Genomic DNA, 14,630 nt, shown 5'->3' with positions numbered 1-14,630 from the left:
ATTAACAATATATAAAAAATGTTTTATTATCATACAATAAGATACCAGAACTCTCCAAAGTAGCAACTGTTGGATTAAAAATAACAAAATTAATGTAATTAAGTAAGTAACCATTATTTGTTGACATTTTGTTTCAAAGTCAAAGGGAGCCATGGCGGGGGCATGAAAGAGCCGCATGTGGCTCCAGAGCCGCGGGTTGCAGACCCCTGGTCTATACCAGTCCAGTGGTTCTCAAACTTAAGTACCACCTCAAAAAGCAGTTGGCTTTCCAAGTACCACCATAATGACCAACATTAAAATACAGTAGTGAACCCGAAATAATGATTTAAAACAAAAATGAGATTTTATTTAAAAAGTATAGTTAACACATTACCCACAGTTTGTACGGTAACACTGTGTTTGAATATTTAAGTAATTATTTGGCGTACCACTGGATGAAGTGGCCCGCGTACCACAATTTGAGAATCACTGGTCTATATACTGTATGGCAGGGGTCGGCAACCCAAAACCTTGAAAGAGCCACATTGAACCAAAAATACAAATCTGTGTGGAGCCGCAAAAAATTAAAAACCTTACATAAGTCTTATGAGTTACACATGACGTAAGTGTCTATATTAGCTATTATAGCCTACTATCAAAATGACTAGGTGTCGCAGACTGAAGCAAATCTTTGTTGACAGAAATGTTGAAATTTATTATTTATTCTACACATTAGAAACCATTAGTAAATCAGGCTACTCAGAATGTGACAAACTCCTGGGAATTACTGTCTTTTAATGGCCAAAGGTATAGATGTGAGTGTCCAAATGAAAGGAAATGGTAGGATGTCTTCTTTTAATGGATTTATTACAATCTTTGGCAAGCCAGGGAATGTTTGCTGTGGTCTGGAACAACATGGCACACAAACAACTATCCCAAATGCAGCCAATATTACATAGAGGTAATGTGTCATGAGACATCCAAAACTAAATTATATACAAAGAGGACAAAAGTAGAGGATATTAAATGAGCTGAAATATACCTACACATGAGGCATAATGATGCAATATGTTAATACTTAGCCTAAATAGCATATTAGCAATCCACTGACCAAATATGCCTGATTAGCACTCCAACAAGTCGATAGCATCACCTTTGTGCATTCACACACAGCATTAAACTTTTGTGGATAAAATGACACAAAGAAGGAGTGGAAGATTTTACATGTAAAAAAAACTGTTGCCACAGTTCACACTATGGTGAGTTCAAGAACCGTCGAAATGAGATCTTCACCAAATACGCTCATCAGTGAAGCATACACACAAACAGTGGGCTTTCTAACAATTGGGAAGGTTTGTGTCATGTTTGTCCTCAAACAAAAAACATACTAAACTAATGGTTCTCAACCTGGGTTCGATCGAACCCTAGGGGTTCGGTGAGTCGGGCTCAGGGGTCCGGCGGAGGTCAAAACACACCCAACTCATCGTGAAAATAAAAACTTCTCCCTACGGATACGGCAACAACAGAAGTCACACTGATTTGCAGGTGTGTCATTTGTTGTGGGTTTAGACTCTGTGTTGGTTTTGTTTTTTTGAACAACGTGATGTTCATGCACGGTCCATTTTGTGCACCAGTAAAAAAACATGCTAACACTTACGGGGAACATATTCACCATTAATTAAGTTGCTTATTAACATGCAAATGAGTAACATATTGGCTCTTAACTAGTCATTATTAAGTACTTATTAAAGCCTTATTCAGCATGGCACTATTATAACCCTAACCCTGGCCCTAACCCTAACCAAATAACTATAAATTAAGTCTTTGATACTTAGAATGTGTTCCCCTAGTGTCCAAAAACTTTATATTAAAGGCCTACTGAAACCCACTACTACCGACCACGCAGTCTGATAGTTTATATATCAATGATGAAATATTAACATTGCAACACATGCCAATACGGCCTTTTTAGTTTACTAAATTGCAATTTTAAATATCCCGCGAGTTTAATGTTGAAAACGTCCCGGAATGATGACGCATACGCGTGACGTCACGGACTGTAAGGAAATATTAGCGCTGCACCAAACACGGCTAAAAGTCGTCTCTGTTCATGGCATAATTACACAGTATTTTGGACGTCTGTGTTGCTGAATCTTTTGCAATTTTTTCATTTAATTATGGAGACTATAAAGAAGAATGCTGTTCGTGGAAAGCGGTAGATTGCAGCTGTCTTCAGCACTGAGACACAGCCGGTGTTTCTTTGTTTGTTGTGGAGCAGAGCGGTCAAGCGAACATATTTTCTCTACGTCAATCAGCTTGTTTTTGGATGGGGAAATTGTGATATATAGTTTACCGAATACATCAGTGGATTATTCGTCGTCCTGCAGCAGCTGTGAGCTTGGCTCCTCGGTCTTCTCTCTGAGACACTTTGTGTTCGCCGCAGCTATTCGACCTTGAGGTATGTCTTTATAATCTTTAAAAATCTCAATAAAACACTATTAAAACAATAAGCAGATAAGGGATCTTTCAGAATTATCCTAGTAAATGTGTCTAATTACATCTGAAACGCTCACACTGCCATCGCCCGGAGCCGTCGCTATTTTTTATTTTTTTTTCTAGTCCTTTACTATCAATATCCTAATTCACGTATCTTTCATCCTCGCTCAAATTAATGAGGAAATTGTCGCTTTCTCGGTCCGAATTGCTCTTACTGCTGGTGGCTCCCATTAAAAACAATGGGAATATGTGTGGAGCCCTGCAACTCGTGACGTCATGCGCACATACTTCCGGTAAAGGCAGGGCTTTTCTATAAGCGACCGAAAGTTGCGAACTTTATCGTCGATGTTCTCTACTAAATTCTTTCAGCAAAAATATGGCAATATCGCGAAATGATCAAGTATGACACATAGAAGGGACCTGCTATTCCTGTTTAAATAAAAACATCTCATTTCAGTAGGCCTTTAAGTCTTTGTTGCCCATGTTATATGTTCCCCAAAACAAAGTGTCAGCAAACACACATAACTTTGTCTTGACTTTGACAAAAAACATTTTATTTTTCACTAAAGAAGGGTTCGGTGAATGCGCAAATGAAACTGGTGGGGTTCGGTTCCTCCAACAAGGTTAAGAACCACTGTACTAAACTAAAAAAATATATTTTCCCCCATCTTTTTCCATTTTCAATCTTTTTTTAGATATGCTCCAGCGTGCCAGTAGGGCGGCACTAAAGAGCCGCGGGTTATTGACCCCCGCTGTATGGCATACTTGCAAACCTTCCCGAATTTTCCAGGAGACTCCCGAATTTCAGTGTCTCTCCCAGGACAACCATTCTCCTGATTTTTTTCCGATTTCCAGCCGGACAACAAGGCACGAACTGAATGTCAACAGTAAGTCTATTGACATGCTCATATATGAATGATAATATAAACTGCAAGAAAACACTTGTTCCAGGATTTAAGATTTTTTCAGAAATTTATTTTACTTATGTTTACTATTGGATTGCGAAAGTGGTTGCATTTTCTTTATGAAGCAGGACTTTTTTTTTTTACCCCAGACGACCAGATGTTCAGGATCCGTTCTTTACGAGGATTTGTTCAAAAGACTGGCTCATCGTTATAGATTTTTTGAAATGTTTATTTTTCATTAAAAAAAAGTCACCGGTGTAAGTAAATATTTAGACGTGGATCAGAATAATTTTAACTACCAACAAATGTACTATATTATTGGGATTTTTTTTCTTCTTCAATATTTACTATATGTATATATATATATATATATATATTTGTTTTCATTGTAATAATTTCATTATGTGGTGCTTTGTTTGATAGTGACATCACTATCTAAACCAGGGGTGTCAAACGTACGGCCCGCGGGCCTTATCCGGCCCGCCAACAGGTTTTATCCGGCCCGCGGGATGAGTTTGCCAAGTATAAAAATGAGCCAAAATGTTTTAATGTAATAACATGCTGTTCTAAATGTGTCCACTGGACGTCGCAATAGCGATTATTTTTATCGGTGTAGATCAGTGGTTCTTAACCTTGTTGGAGGTACCGAACCCCACCAGTTTCATATGCACATTCACCAAACCCTCTTTTTTTTTCAAATTCAAGACAAAGTTACCGTATATTTCAGAGTATAAGTCGCTCCGGAGTATAAGTCGCACCCGCCGAAAATGCATAAAGAAGGGAAAAAACATATATAAGTCGCATTGGAGTATAAGTCGCATTTTTGGGGAAATGTATTTGATAAAATAGACATTTGAAAGGCAATTTAAAATAAATAAAGAATAGTGAACAACAGGCTGAATAAGTGTACGTTATATGACGCATAAATAACCAACTGAGAAGGTGCCTGGTATGTTAACGTAACATATTATGGTAAGAGTCATTGAAATAACTACAACATATAGAACATGCTATACGTTTACCAAACAATCTGTCACTCCTAATCGATAAATCCCACGAAATCTTATACGTCTAGTCCAGTGGTTCTTAACCTGGGTTCGATCGAACCCTAGGGGTTCGGTGAATCGGGCTCAGGGGTTCGGCGGTGGTCAAAACACATCGGTTAAACAATAACTTCTCTCTATCGGCGTATTATGGATAAGGCAACAGCAGAAGTCAGACTGATTTGCAGGTGTGTAATTTGTTGTGAGTTTATGCACTGTGTTGGTTTTGTTGTTTGAACAAGGTGATGTTCATGCACAGTTCTTTTTGTGCACCGGTAAAAAAAACATTGTAACACTTTAGTATGGGGAACACATACAGGTGCTTTTCATGGACCGCCACCTTGCTCTCCATGGACCGCCACCTTGCCGTTGTGGAGAGCCTTGCGAGTTCCAATGAACCTAAGAGCGATGCCGTCGGGAGCTTCTGCTCCTGGTAGGTTTAACCATGGCGGTAAGGTCAAGGGGGAAGTTCCAGACAAAGTGCGGTCCAAAGACCTCAACGGTGGAAGTGGCGGAGGATGACACTGCATGTCACAACGGCACTGAAGGCGGATGTAGGCTGCAACTGAGGGTGGTCTCCAGTCGTCAAAGATCCATGCCACTGGATCAAGGCCCCTCTCTGCCAAGGACCGTGTGGTGGCTGCAGGCGCATCGGTCTCCCAACGCTAAAAGACGTCACGCGCAGGCGTCCTCCCGAATGGGAACCCATCCATTTTACATCCCGGATACTTCAAATTCCTTTGGCGACCGGGAAGTGGTAACGGGGGCAGTACAGTGAAGTCTGGCAGTCCCTATCCACAACCTGGCACACAGGCGGTGGGTGTTAGATTCAGTCGTTAACCTCATGGACTGAGGCAGAAGAGCTTCTCGGCAGCTGCACCCATGACTGAGCAGCCCTATTCAGGATCCACTCTGCTCACCCCAGTAGGGGAGGGGGTTAGAAAAGGTACCATAAAAATAGCCTGCCTCGCAACATCCTGTCTGGAATACTGCATCCAGAGGGATCACCACCACGCGGTCAGAAACTAAGAAAACATAAATTACACATTGGAGCCTGGAACGTGTGAACCCTCACGGACAACCAAGCCAGTGATCGACCTGAAAGGCGAACTGCCATCATCTCCAGAGAGCTAAGGAAGTTCCAGATCGACATCGCAACACTCTCCGAGACCCGACTGGCCGACGAAGGGCAGCTGAAGGAAGAAAAAGGCGGATATACTTTCTTTTGGAAAGGAAAGCCTGAAAATGAGCCACGAATCCACGGTGTGGGTTTTGCTATTAAGAACTGCCTCATCAACCACCTCCATGAACTCCCTGTGGGCATCAGCGAGCGCCTAATGACCTTACGCCTTATGCTTGCTAGCAGTCATATGGCCACGGTCGTTAGTGCCTATGCACCAACCCTTGATGCACAGGTTGAAGTTAAGGAGGCCTTTTATGCTGACCTGGACAAAGTTCTATCTGAAGTCCCCAAGGAGGACAAGTTAATCCTGCTCGGAGACTTCAACGCCAGAGTGGGACGAAACCACCACCTATGGAGGGGTACGCTGGGGAGAGAAGGGGTCGGAAATACAAACTCTAATGGCACACTACTGCTAACTAAGTGCTCGGAGCACAACCTGGTCATCACCAACACACTGTTCCGTCAGAAAACCAAGTTCAAAACATCATGGATGCACCCTCGCTCCAAACTGTGGCATCTCATTGACTACGTTATTGTCCGCTCTAAAGACCGTCGCGACGTCCTAAACACCAGAGCAATGACCAGTGCAGCCGACTGCTGGACCGACCACCGCCTCATTCGCTCCATCATGTCCATCCGCTTAATGCGGAAAAGACGGATGCAGAAAAGACAGTGCCGGCCAAGAATTAACATCGAGCTGTTGAGTGACACCACCTACCAACAACAGCTGCAGGAGGCCTTCAGCGCAGCATTGCCCAAACAGTACCCAGAGGATACGGAAACACACTGGAGCACACTTTCGACTGCCATAATGAAATCCTGCAAAAATATCCTTGGTCTCAAAAAGCGGAGACATCAAGACTGGTTTGATGAGAACGACACTGAGATCCAGCAACTAATTGACAACAAGCGGCAAGCTTTCATCACTTGGCAAAACGACATCCACTGCAAAGTGAAAAGAGTAGCCCATGCCAAAGCGAAGGCAGCTGTCCAAACACAGGTTAGGAAACTGAAGAACCAGTGGTGGACAAAGAAGGCTCTGGAGATCGAGCAGTTTGCTGACTCCGGAGACACGAGAGGCTTCTTCGATGCCACAAGAGCGGTGTATGGTCCCAGCCACCGCTGCCTAACCCCCCTTCGCTCCAAGGATGGTCTGCTGCTGCTGAAGGACAAAGACGCAATTTCAAACAGGTGGAAAGAACACTATAAGGACCTCTTAAACAGGGACACTATACCTGAGATGGAGGCTCTTGACCAACTCCCACAACAACCCACAGATGAAAGCATGGGAGAGCCACCTATCTTGGATGAGCTGCAGGATGCCATTGGGATGATGAGGAACAACAAGGCTGCTGGGCCTGATGGCATTCCAGCAGAGGTCCTGAAGAAAGGCGGACCCGATCTTACCAAGCACATCCATGCCCTGCTTCTCAAAATATGGGAAAAAGAGGAAATCCCAGCACAGCTCAGAGATACCCTAATTGTCTCCATATTTAAGAAAAGAGACAAGGCAGACTGTGGGAATTACCGTGGCATCTCTCTCCTGTCCACCATAGGGAAAGCCCTCGCTCGGGTTTTGGCCAACAGACTCACCCCCCTGTCAGAGAGCGTGCTTCCTGAGTCTCAGAGTGGATTTCGCCCAAGCAGAGAGGCACCACAGACATGATTTTCATCGCACGACAACTCCAAGAAAAATGCCGGGAACAAAACCAATCACTATACATGGCCTTCATAGACCTCACCAAAGCCTTTGACTCGGTTAACCGTCAGGCCCTTTGGCTGGTTCTGTCCAAGATTGGCTGCTCAGACAAATACATCCGGGTACTGAGACTACTGCATGATAACATGTCAGCCACAGTGCTCAGTGGCAGTGGAGATGAAACAGAACCCTTTAGGGTAGACACAGGTGTAAAACAGGGATGTGTCATTGCTCCAACACTATTCTCCATTTTTGTTGCTGCTATCCTCCATCTCACAAACATACATCTGCCCCAGGGAGTCGAAATAATGTACCGAACCGACGGTCAACTCCTCAACATCAACCGTTTCAGGGCTAAAGGTCAAACCACCACCATATCCATCATGGAGCTGCAGTATGCAGACGATAATGCCCTCGTAGCCCTCTCAGAAGAGGACCTGCAGTGCACTCTGTCTGCTTTTGTGAAGGCATACAAACAGCTTGGCCTTGCCATCAATATAAAGAAAACCCAAATCCTCCACCAAACAGTAGCGCGCCTGTCCTGCCCCCAAACCTCTCAATTGACAAAATCCGACTGGAAAATGTGGACCACTTCCCATATCTCGGGAGCCTCCTGTCATCTAAAGCTGTCATTGACAATGAAATTCACCACCGCCTCAGCTGGGCCAGCGGGGCCTTCTCAAGGCTGAGGAAGCGAGTCTTCGAGAACCGTGACCTCCAAGCAAAGACCAAAATCCTGGTCTACAAAGCAGTCGTGCTCCCGACCCTTATGTATGGGTCAGAAGCCTGGACCACCTACAGCAGGCACTTAAAGGCACTGGAGACCTACCATCAAAGATGTCTCAGAAAAATCCTCAGGATCAGCTGGGAGGACCGACGCACCAACACCAGCGTCCTGGAGGAAGCTGGCTTGCCCACCATCACTGCCACGATTGCCCGAAACCAACTCAGATGGACTGGCCATGTAGTCCGCATGCCTGACTCTCGCCTCCCAAAACAAGTCCTTTATTCCCAGCTTGTTGAAGGGAACCGGGCCCCGGGAGGTCAAAAGAAGAGATTTAAGGATAACGTCAAGGCAAACCTGACAAAGTGTCGCATAGACCTTAAGTCTTGGGAAGTCAAGGCAACAGACAGGACGATGTGGAGAAACCTTGTCCGTGAGGGTGCCGCGCAATATAATGACGACCTCCGCCATGCTGCACAAGACAAACGCAGACTAAGAAAGGAGAGAGCATCCATCAAACAGGCCCAACCCAAACCCACCACCACTACATTCCCTTGTCCACATTGCCCCAGAATAATCGGGTCCAGAATCGGCCTCCACGCCCACCTGAAGACTCACAAGGACCAGGAAGGAGGACAGTCATACTCGACCACGAGTGACCGCCGATGAATTTGTTGTGAGTTTATGCACTGTTGGTTTTGTTGTTTGAACAAGGTGATGTTCATGCAGTTCTTTTTGTGCACCAGTAAAAAAAACATTGTAACACTTTAGTATGGGGAACACATACAGGTGCTTTTCATATTATTAGAATATCATGAAAAAGTTGATTTATTTCAGTAATTATGTTCAGAACGTGAAACTTACATATTATATCAATTCATTACACACATAGTGATATATTTGAAATGTTTATTTCTTTAAATTTTGATGATTAGTACTGACAATTACTGAAAATCCCAAATTCAGTATCTCAGAAAATTAGAATATTAGTTACGACTAGTACCAAAAAATATTTTTTATATAATAGTGAACAACAGGCTGAATAATTATACGTTATGACGCATAAATAACCAACTGAGAAGGTGTCTGGTATGTTAACGTAACATATTCTGGTAAGAGTCATTCAAATAACTATAACATATAAAACATACTATCAATCAATCAATCAATGTTTACTTATATAGCCCTAAATCACTAGTGTCTCAAAGGGCTGCACAAACCACTACGACATCCTCGGTAGGCCCACATAAGGGCAAGGAAAACTCACACCCAGTGGGACATCGGTGACAATAATGACCCAGTGGGACGTTGGTGACAATGATGACTATGAGAACCTTGGAGAGGAGGAAAGCAATGGATGTCGAGCGGGTCTAACATGATACTGTGAAAGTTCAATCCATAATGGATCCAACACAGTCGCGAGAGTCCAGTCCAAAGCGGATCCAACACAGCAGCGAAAGTCCCGTTCACAGCGGAGCCAGCAGGAAACCATCCCAAGCGGAGGCGGATCAGCAGCGCAGAGATGTCCCCAGCCGATACACAGGCGAGCAGTACATGGCCACCGAATCGGACCGGACTCCCTCCACAAAGGAGAGTGGGACATAGAAGAAAAAGAAAAAGAAAAGAAACGGCAGATCAACTGGTCTAAAAAGGGAGTCTATTTAAAGGCTAGAGTATACAAATGAGTTTTAAGGTGAGACTTAAATGCTTCTACTGAGGTGGCATCTCGAACTGTTACCGGGAGGGCATTCCAGAGTACTGGAGCCCGAAATGAAAAAGCTCTATAGCCCGCAGACTTTTTTTGGGCTTTGGGAATCACTAATAAGCCGGAGTCCTTTGAACGCAGATTTCTTGCCGGGACATATGGTACAATACAATCAGCAAGATAGGATGGAGCTAGACCGTGTAGTATTTTATACGTAAGTAGTAAAACCTTAAAGTCACATCTTAAGTGCACAGGAAGCCAGTGCAGGTGAGCCAGTACAGGCGTAATGTGATCAAACTTTCTTGTTCTTGTCAAAAGTCTAGCAGCCGCATTTTGTACCAACTGTAATCTTTTAATGCTAGACATGGGGAGACCCGAAAATAATACGTTACAGTAGTCGAGGCGAGACGTAACAAACGCATGGATAATGATCTCAGCGTCTTTAGTGGACAGAATGGAGCGAATTTTAGCGATATTACGGAGATGAAAGAAGGCCGTTTTAGTAACGCTTTTAATGTGTGCCTCAAAGGAGAGAGTTGGGTCAAAGATAATACCCAGATTCTTTACCGTGTCGCCTTGTTTAATTGTTTGGTTGTCAAATGTTAGAGTTGTATTATTAAATAGAGTTCGGTGTCCAGCAGGACCAATAATCAGCATTTCCGTTTTTTTGGCGTTGAGTTGCAAAAAGTTAGCGGACATCCATTGTTTAATTTCATTAAGACACGCCTCCAGCTGACTACAATCCGGCGTGTTGGTCAGCTTTAGGGGCATGTAGAGTTGGGTGTCAGCAGCATAACAGTGAAAGCTAACACCGTATTTGCGTATGATGTCACCTAGCGGCAGCATGTAGATGCTGAAGAGTGCAGGGCCAAGGACCGAACCCTGGGGAACTCCACACATTACCTTAACGTAGTCCGACGTCACATTGTTATGGGAGACACACTGCATCCTATCAGTAAGATAAGAGTTAAACCAAGACAGGGCTAAGTCTGACATACCAATTCGTGTTTTGATACGTTCTAATAAAATATTATGATCGACAGTATCGAAAGCAGCGCTAAGATCGAGGAGCAGCAACATAGATGACGCATCAGAATTCATCGTTAGCAATAGATCATTAGTCATTTTTGCGAGGGCTATATGTTTACCAAACAATCTGTCACTCCTAATCAATAAATCCCACAAAATCTTATATGTCTAGTCTCTTACGTGAATGAGCTAAATAATAATATTTGATATTTTACGGTAATGTGTTAATAATTTCACACATAAGTCGCTCCTGGGTGTAAGTCGCACCCCCGGCCAAACTATGGGAAAAAAACTGCGACTTATAGTCCGAAAAATATGGTATATGTTTTTGGTAACACTTTAGTATGGGGAACATATTCTAAGTAACAAAGACTTAATTTAGAGTTTTTTGGACACTCAGGGAACATATTCTAAGTAACAAAGACTTATTTTAGAGTTATTTGGTTAGGGTTAGGGTTATAATAAGGTCATTCCGAATAAGGCATTAATAAGTACTTAATATTGACTAGTTAAGATCCAATATGTTACTAATTTGCATTTTAATAAGCAACCACTTGATGGTGAATATGTGTTCCCCATACTAAAGTGTTACAATGTTTTTTTTACTGGTGCACAAAAAGAACCGTGCGTGAACATCACCTTGTTCAAACAACAAAACCAAGACAGTGCATAAACTCACAACAAATGACACACCTGCAAATCAGTCTGACTTCTGCTGTTGCAGTATCCGTAATACGCCGATAGAGAGAAGTTATTATTTACACGATGTGTTTTGACCACCGCTGAACCCCTGAGCCCGACTCACTGAACCCCTAGGGTTCGATCGAACCCAGGTTAAGAACCACTGTTGTAGATGTAAAACAAACAAACAAAAAAACACACTTTTGTGCAGCAGTCGAGAGAAATCAGCAAACTACATAAATAACTTCCGATAATTAGATTTTGATAGATTGAAAATTAACACCAATGAGTTGACTGATGAACATTATCACATAATTTATCCAGGAAGTACAAAAAATATAATACTATTAACCTCAAAATATAGGTGTAATTGTAAAAAAAACAAAAAAACATTATGATTTGTACATTCCCAAAATGTGCTTGTTCTATTTTTAAACAAAGAAAACAATCTGAAGTTGTCTTTATTTCTCCATTTGGCCCCCTATCTAAAATGAGTTTGACACCCCTGATCTAAACATTTCCCCTCACCTAAAAACATCTTAACTCCACAAAAAAACAATAAGTAATAATAAAATGTATTAAAAAGGTATATATAAAGTTGAGGGCATAATAAGGATGTAAATACAAAACTGTACTGCGCTATCTTGGTGCGTGCGGACGCTTGGCGAGTCGGCGCCCATCGGTCACTTCAAAGAGCAGCTCGTTATTCTCGATTCGTTCTCGAACGTCACATCGAGTTACGTCACTTCCGCCTCCTGAGTGGCCCTTAATGAAGATAGCGATGTTAACTTTCTTTTCTGCGGCGTAAACATGACTTATTGTTGAATCCCGGTGAATATGGCAGGTTGAGATGCGCCGCGACAATTGATCCTCTCAGTTAAGAGCGGTGAGTATGGCCAAAACACGTCAAAAATACTATTTCAGGCTGGCTCGCCAACTAGCTTAGCCGCCACTTTCCAGCAAGTACTCGGTGCCATATTGTTGTTTTAAGGCCATTGTCCCATGTTTGTTATGTAACAGTGGCCGCCATTTGTCAGCCAACTGTTATTATGGTGTGCCAATAGTACAGACGTGTAAAACCTTGTTTTTATAATCCGTAGAAGCAGAATGTACGTCCTCTCTTTGGAGCTACTAGCTAGCTACCGAGGCTGCTTCCGGTAAGCGTTAACAACAATGATGATGACGTCATTTAAAACGGTTAAATGCGCTTGATTAATGTTTAATTTGATTGATTGATTGAAACTTTTATCAGTAGATTGCACAGTTCAGTACATATTCCGTACAATTGACCACTAAATGGTAACACCCGAATAAGTTTTTCAACTTGTTTAAAGGCCTACTGAAAAGAGATTTTCTTATATAAACGGGATAGCAGGTCCATTCTATGTGTCGTACTTGATCATTTTGCGATATTGCCATATTTTTGCTGAAAGGATTTAGTAGAGAACATCCGCGATAAAGTTCGCAACTTTCGGTGTTAAGAGAAATGCCCTGCCTCTACCGGAAGTCGCAGTCGATGACGTCACACGTGTGGGGGCTCCACACATATTCACATTATTTTTAGTGGGAGCCTCCAACAAAAAGTGCTATTCGGACCAAGAAGACAACAATTTCCCCATTAATTTGACCGAAGATGAAAGATTTGTGTTTGAAGATATTGATAGCGACAAACTATTAAAAAAAAAAAAAAAATGCGATTGCATTGGGACGTATTCCGATGTTTTTAGAGACATTTACTTGGATAATTCTGAGAAATCCCTTATCTTTCTATTGTGTTGCTAGTGTTTTAGTGAGTTAAATAGTACCTGATAGTCGGAAGGGTGTCTCCACGGGTGTCTTGACGCGCAGTGTCTCAGGGGAGTTGACGGCAGCTATGGACGACACAAGCTCAGCTTTTCTCCGGTAAGAACTGACTTTTTAACCACAATTCACTGAAACCTGCTGGTTGACATTTGGTAGGGATCCATGTTAGATTAGATAGATAGATTAGATAGTACTTTATTTATTCCGTCAGGAGAGTTCCTTCAGGAAAATTACAATTTTCAGCACAATCCAATTCAAGGTCAGACAAACAGTACAGGGAGACAGAACAGGATCGCTGACGGGTCTGCCGGCTTCCAGCGCCCCTTATATAAAAGATGACATACAGGTAAACAAGGGGGGGATGGGAGAAAAGAATAGAAGATTAAAATAAAATTTAAAAAATCGGTCTTAGCTTGACAGCGCTCTGATCCATAGGAAAGTTTCACCTCCAGGAATTTTAAACAAGGAATCACAGTGTGTCTGTGTGGCTAAAGGCTAAAGCTTCCCAACTCCATCTTTCTACTGTGACTTCTCCAATATTAATTGAACATATTGCAAAAGATACAGCAACACATATCTCCAAAACACTGTGTAATTATGCGGTTAAAGCAGATGACTTTTAGCTGTGTGTGTGTGCAGCGCTCATATTTCCTTAAAACCAGTGACGTCTTGCGTACACGTCATCATTACACGACGTTTTCAAGACGAAACGCCCGGGAAATTTAAAATTGTAATTTAGTAAACTAAAAAGGCTGTATTGGCATGTGTTGCAATGTTAATATTTCATCATTGATATATAAACTATCAGACTGTGTGGTGGGTAGTAGTGGGTTTCTGTAGGCCTTTAAGTCGGGGTCCACGTTAACCAATTCAGGGTACAAATATGTACTATCAGCTAGTGATGGGTTGATGAGGCTTCATGTATCGTTTTGACACATTGCAAAACTGTATTGATACTGTGTCAATACTGTGTCACTAAATACTGACATCTGCTGGACATTAAAAATCCCTACAGGCAACCTATGGACCGACTCAACTGACACTGATTTTATGACCTAGTACAGTGGTTCTCAACCTTTTTTCAGTGATGTAACCCCTGTGAACATTTTTTTTAAATTCAAGTACCCCCTAATCAGAGCAAAGCATTTTTGGTTGAAAAAAAGAGATAAAGAAGTAAAATACAGCACTATGTCATCAGTTTCTGATTTATTAAATTGTATAACAGTGTAAAATATTGTTCTTTTGTAGTGGTCTTTCTTGAACTAGTTGGAAAAAAAGATATAAAAGTAACTAAAAACTTGTTGAAAAATAAACAAGTGATTCCATTATAAATAAAGATGTCTGTCTACACATGGAAGTAATCATCAACTTAAAGTGCCCTCT

At 42.2% G+C, this 14,630-nt stretch overlaps 1 protein-coding gene across 2 annotated transcripts in view; it reads left to right on the top strand.

The window, feature by feature from the left end:
* The first annotated feature begins 12,161 nt into the window (after window positions 1-12,161).
* rcbtb1 (regulator of chromosome condensation (RCC1) and BTB (POZ) domain containing protein 1) overlaps window positions 12,162-14,630 on the top strand; it is a 35,813-nt gene continuing 33,344 nt past the window's right edge. The window contains exon 1 of one of the 2 annotated variants that reach the window (XM_061879339.1): window positions 12,162-12,330. The gene's annotated coding sequence lies outside the window, so the exon portion shown is untranslated. The remainder of the gene's footprint in view (window positions 12,331-14,630) is intronic. The other variant, XM_061879340.1, reaches the window with a different exon arrangement.

Source organism: Nerophis ophidion, linkage group LG19, assembly GCF_033978795.1.
Source record: "Nerophis ophidion isolate RoL-2023_Sa linkage group LG19, RoL_Noph_v1.0, whole genome shotgun sequence".
Taxonomy (NCBI): domain Eukaryota; kingdom Metazoa; phylum Chordata; class Actinopteri; order Syngnathiformes; family Syngnathidae; genus Nerophis; species Nerophis ophidion.
The sequence above is the reverse complement of the archived record's forward strand: the minus strand, read 5'-3'. Positions and strand labels throughout refer to the sequence as shown.